Consider the following 6077-nt stretch of genomic DNA (forward strand, 5'->3'; position numbering starts at 1 on the left):
GAGAAAAAATAAAACGTATTCGACTACCGTGGCCTCAAATGCACTACTACAGACACGATTTATAGCTAGAAGCGTAAGAATTTTTTTTTTTCCAACTTTGTTTATTGAATTTTCAAACACATAAATGACAGCTATAAGAAAGCAAGTATCAAGTTTCTCATTATCATTATCACTAAACCCAGATAAAAACAAATAATGTACAAGACACTTGTGTATAAATATATAAACAAACAATAATAAAAAAAACAAGCAAATAAACAAAAAAACAAACCAAAAAAAGGCAGGTCACCTATACAGAATGAAGAGTTAGACAGCTACATAGATGGCCGTTGTTAAAGGCACATTATAGAGAACAATCACACACAACTGTACGAAGCATGACATTAAAAACAGATCAGACAATGTACAAGGGATTGTTTGTCAGTTTGGGATGTTAGGAAAAGTCAATTTATTCGCATACTCAAAAAATGGTCTCCATGTTCTCCTGAAAGAAGCGGACGAACCTCTCAGTGTGCAGCGAATTTTCTCCATATTGATAAAGTAAAAAATGTCCTTCATCCACATTTGACAGGTTGGTGGAGTCTGGGATTTCCACTTTATAAGAATGAGACGCCTAGCTAAGAGGGTCACAAAGGCCACCAGGTTCTTCTTATAATTTGGTATAGCAGAGATGAGGGCAACTCCAAACAGGGCATTAACCGCCGATGGTGTGAAAGAAACAGAGGTGACCTGTGAAATAGTATTAAAAATCTCCAACCAAAAGGTATTCAGGGAAGGGCATGCCCAAAACATATGGAAATGAGTAGCCGGGTACTGGCGGCATCTGTCACAAATGGGATCAACATCACTATATATTTTCGACAGTCTGACCTTAGTCAAATGACAACGGTGAAGAATCTTACACTGTAGCAACCCGTGCCGAGCAGATATGGAGGAGGAATGGACCAGCCGCAGACACTCATCCCAAACATCATCCGTGAGTTCACATTGTAAATCGTTCTCCCATAGCGTCCTTATAGTAAGAAGTGAGGCTGGGTTTATAGAGTGAATGAAATTATATAACACAGAGATCATGCCCTTCGTAGCAGGCAGCGGGGTCAAGAATGGGTCCAGGCCAGTAGGTTCTGGTAAATTAGGAAAGCTAGGGTAAACATTCCTTACAAAGCTACGGATCTGTAAATATCTGAAAAAAATATTTTTTATGTTTGAAAACTGCTGAAAAGATAAAAATATGTTGTCGTTATACAAGTCCTTGATTGTTTTGATACCCCGCACCTGCCAGAAAGAGAACGCTCCATCAATCATTGAAGGGTGAAATAACAGGTTTGGTGCTAGCGGGGCCAGTCGAGAAGGAGCCTGAAGGCTGAAATATCGCCTGAATTGTCTCCATACCCTCACAGTGGATTTAACTATTATACTCTTTGAATAAGGTAAAATGGGGTGATTTACAGGAGCATGAACAAGACAGAGAGGCTGGTTTGGCAGACATGGATGCCATAACTATCCATGTTGGGGGAGAACCGGAGCCCTCGAAATGAAGCCAGAACTGGATTGCTCTTAGGTTACAGGCCCAGTAATAAAATCTAAAATTTGGCAATGCTAGACGCCAGGGTCTGCATAGTCTCGGAGTCTTCTTGTTCCAGATAAATTCGGATATTAATTTATCAATCTTAGAAAAAAAAAGACTGTGGAAGAAAGATAGGTAGACATTGGAATAAGTAGGAAAACTTTGGGAGGGTGTTCATTTTGATAGAATTGACGTGGGCTGCGAGGGATACATTTAATAAAGTCCAGCACTCAAAGTTATCTTGCATCTTAACAACCAGTGGAAGAAAGTTAGATTTAAATAAATCCTTGAACTGAGCTGTGACCTGAATACCCCCATACGAAACTATCCGAAGGAAATTTGAATGGAAAGTTGTGCAGTGGGAAATTTCTTGCTGCAAAGGGCAAAATCTCACTTTTGGACAGATTAAGTTTATAGCCAGACACACGGCCAAAACAGGTTAGCGTATCTAAAGTAGCTGGGATTGAGATCAAGGGGTCCAAAATGTACACCAAAAGATCATCCGCATACAGCGAGATAGTATGCTCAACACCATACCTGAGTACACCCCTGATACGTCGGTGTGACCGAAGGGCCACAGCAAGAGGTTCAATGGCAATAGCGAACAGGAGGGGACTCAGAGGACAGCCTTGCCGGGTGGAGCGGTGGAGAGGAAAATGTTCAGAGAGGATGTTATTGGTTCTAACAGAGGCCGTGGGTGAAGTGTATAACAGTCTCACCCAGGAAATAAATTTATTGCCAAAACCAAACTTCTGTAGCGTATAGAAAAGATGATCCCACTCCACCCGGTCAAAGGCCTTCTCTGCATCCAGCGAAATTAAAACTTCTGGTGTGTATGATGAAGAGGAATTGTACAGGATGTTAAAAAGCCGCATGAGATTAGAAAAAGAATATCTACCATGAATAAACCCTGTCTGGTCCGGTGAGATGATGGAGGGAATAACTGATTCAAGACGCATGGCAAGTAGTTTAGACAAGAGTTTTAGGTCCGCAGATAACAAACTTATGGGTCGACAACTTGCGGCCAGTAGAGGGTCCTTATCTTTCTTCAAAATAAGTGAGATTGTAGCCTGCATGAGAGTCGGTGGGAGTTTAGATAACAAAAAAGATTAATTAAACATGTCTATTAAAATTGGAGCTAATTTATCAAATAATTTTCTATAAAATTCTATTGGAAATCCATCCGGACCTGGACATTTCCCTGTTTGCATAGAAAAAGCTGCCTGCCTAAGTTCAGCGATAGTGACTGGTCCATCCAAAGTCTTAACAGACTCAGGGTCTACTTTAGGAATGTTAAGAGAGCTAAAGAAGTGAAGAAGTAGCATACACATTGTCAAGCTGAGCTATTCGTTGCTTCACTTCCGACATTTTTCTCTTCCTAAGCTTGCTTTCATAGCTTGAAAATGAGATAATTTCCCCTCGTAAATAGGCCTTCAGAGCCTCCCAAATCACGGACATGGAGACATCAGGAGTTTTATTTAATGATAAAAAGTAGTCTATTTGTTGCGAGATAAAACTCACAAAGTTTTCATTGGATAGCAACGGTGTGTTAAGACGCCAAGGAGGACGCGCAACATTGTAATCCTCAAATCGGATATCCAAAATAACAGGAGCATGATCTGAGATTACAATAGTATCATAAGAGCAGGAATGTACTAATGATAAGAGATGGTTATCCAACAGAAAGTAGTCAATCCGTGTAAAGGTATGATGCACATTGAAAAAAAAGGAATAAGCTCTTCCCGAGGGATTAAATCGGCGCCAGGGATCTGATATGGAAAATTCATCCATAAAGGATGAATGACTTTGGCTGATTTTGAAGCTGCTACATTTCTGGTAGAGGAACGATCTAATGTTGGGTTGATCCAACAGTTAAAGTCACCTCCAAGAATGGGTAAATACGAGGGCATGTTGGTTAATTTGGAGAATACTAACTGGAAAAAAGCCTCATTGTCCCAATTAGAACCATAAATATTAACAAGCGCAACAGGAGTATTGCATAATTGACCAGTAACAATTAAATATCTTAAATTAGCATCAGAGACTATGTCAGAACAAGTAAAATTGATTGACTTTCAAATCAAGATTGCAACACCTCTACATTTACCCTGGAAAGATGAATGATACATTTGACCAACCCACCTCCTACGCAATTTAGCATGATCTGATACCTTTAAATGAGTCTCCTGGAGATAGACAACATCCCCTCCTAAGTGTTGAAGATGATGGAGTACTTTACTACGCTTAATCTGATGATTGAGACCTCTACAATTCCAATTTATAAATTTTAATCTCCTCCTGGACTGACAGAGCTGGCTATTCTGAGCCATAGCACATACTGATCTCAAAGAAAATGTGTGTACAGGTGTAATCAGTAATAAATAGACAGCCATTACATAGGTTAAAGTATGGTGACCTAAAGACATAAACATTACATAACAACAGAAACAAGTAACAAGGAACAAGAGAACAACCCCTCCCACATCCCCCACCTCCCTTTGCATAAGTGTCTCCCCAAACACTTTCAATCTCGTTGTACCTGTGACAATGACAATAAAGATCTATTCTTCTATTCTAAACGAGACGCGCGCTAGACCCATCTTCTACTTAAACTCTCTACTAAACCTAAACTAAGGCTCCGTCAGAGGTATGCGACATACCACTGGGTTATACGCTTATACTAAAGAGCGTCAATATTTGAAAGGAAAACATTGTATATTGTGTCCTTGTTGATACCAAAAACAAACAAACTAACTAAAAATAAATAAATAAATAAATGAACAATTAAGCAAAAATGTATAAAACGAAAGTGGTGCTATACCCTACTTACACCACATCGTCTGAGGCAACAGACTTCTTAATATTCGCATTGACAAAGTCCATGGCAGAGTCCGGGTCATCAAATGTGTGCGTTGATCCGCCTGGCAGGGTTATCTTTAGGACAGCCGGGAAGAGAAGTCCAAACCTTGTTCCGGGGCAGGAGTGGAGCTGCCGCTTCACTCCTGCAAAGGCAGCGCGCTTCTTGGAGACAGACGCGGTGTAGTCAGGAAAGATGAAGACTTTTTTTCCCCTCGTAGAGAAGTGGAGAGACCCGAGACATCTCACCGGCATGCCGCAAAATTTCATTACAGACATGGAAGTAATGGATCCTGATGATGAAAGGACGGGGCGCCTCTCCATCCTTAGGTTTTGTGCGGAGGGTGCGGTGGGCTCGGTCAAGGAGTGGTGTCTTATCCAGCTTCAATATGTCCTTTAGGAGTTGCGCAATAAAGTTGGTCGGCTTTAGGAGTTGCGCAATAAAGTTGGTCGGTCGAGGGCCCTCCACGCCTTCCGGGACACCAATCAAACGGATGTTATTCCTCCTCAACCTCCCCTCTAGGTCCTCGCACTTGGGCTTTCAGTAAATTCACCGTTGAGTCCAGCCTGGACAACTCGGTGCTGTTGTCGGTGCATGCGCGCTCAAGCTCGTGCATGGTCTGGACCGAAGCGATCTCAGAGCGAAGGTCAAAAGCCAGCGAGTCAATCCTTCCGCATATATCCCCTTTCATGGAGGCGAGCATATGCTCGAGCCGGTCCCAGTCGGGAAAGCATCTGGCTTTGGCGGGGAGCCCAGGTCTTCGGGCGAGTAGAGGTCATTGTCCACTCAGGAGTAAAAAAGGTATTCCAAAATCAAACCAGGGGAGAATACATTAAAGGTATCTGTTAGAGAGCTACATGTGTTGATACCGCCACATAGTGGTCATGTTGTGTTATGCCAGAGTATAAAATACGGTGCAATTGCATTATGGGCATTCTAATAAAAGTCTGAACTGAAACATGGTGTCAGAAGTATCTATTAATAAAAGACGCTCAAAATATCGAAAATCGTCACAAACTCAAGGAGCAACGCAGAAACACGTCTTACATGGCGACCGACCGACAGCGCCCCCTCCCGAAACGTACCATCGACAGCCTCATAGACGCCCATGTTAAAAAGGCGGGAAATTTTCGGGAGGAAAGCAGAAGTAACGCTTCTCTGAATTGCTCTCAAGGGCACATTTCTTCACTTTATCAACACAATATGCCTATGTAGACGTTCAGGAAGGGCTCAGCCTGCTCAAAGTTAAGCCGGTTTAATGATTGGAAATATGGTTTGCCCAGAAATCCTTCAGTTTGTTAAAAATGTTTTTGTTGTTTATTTTTCAGATGCCTGTTTCTAGACGCCTTGTCTTACGTCTTGCAAATAAAAACCTTAAGAAGCAATTCCTGTTTGTGGTCTGCATTGTGGGTTCACTGTTCTGCCAAAGCTCAAGAGGATGGACCAATACAGTGTTGTGATGTCGTGGCTGGTGGAATTTAGTCGTTACAGTCATGTTGAAACCATGTCCTTTCTTTAGTAAGAGTTTTTCATGAAGGGGCTTTTAGTGTAACCAGATCAACAGTGATGGTGCTTTACTTAGGGTTATGGTACAGCAGGTCAGAATTGTGTGATATGTATGTGACTTCTATGAGTGTTGTATTGCATTCAGAT

This window comes from Larimichthys crocea, chromosome XVII (genome assembly GCF_000972845.2).
Source record: "Larimichthys crocea isolate SSNF chromosome XVII, L_crocea_2.0, whole genome shotgun sequence".
Lineage (NCBI taxonomy): Eukaryota > Metazoa > Chordata > Actinopteri > Sciaenidae > Larimichthys > Larimichthys crocea.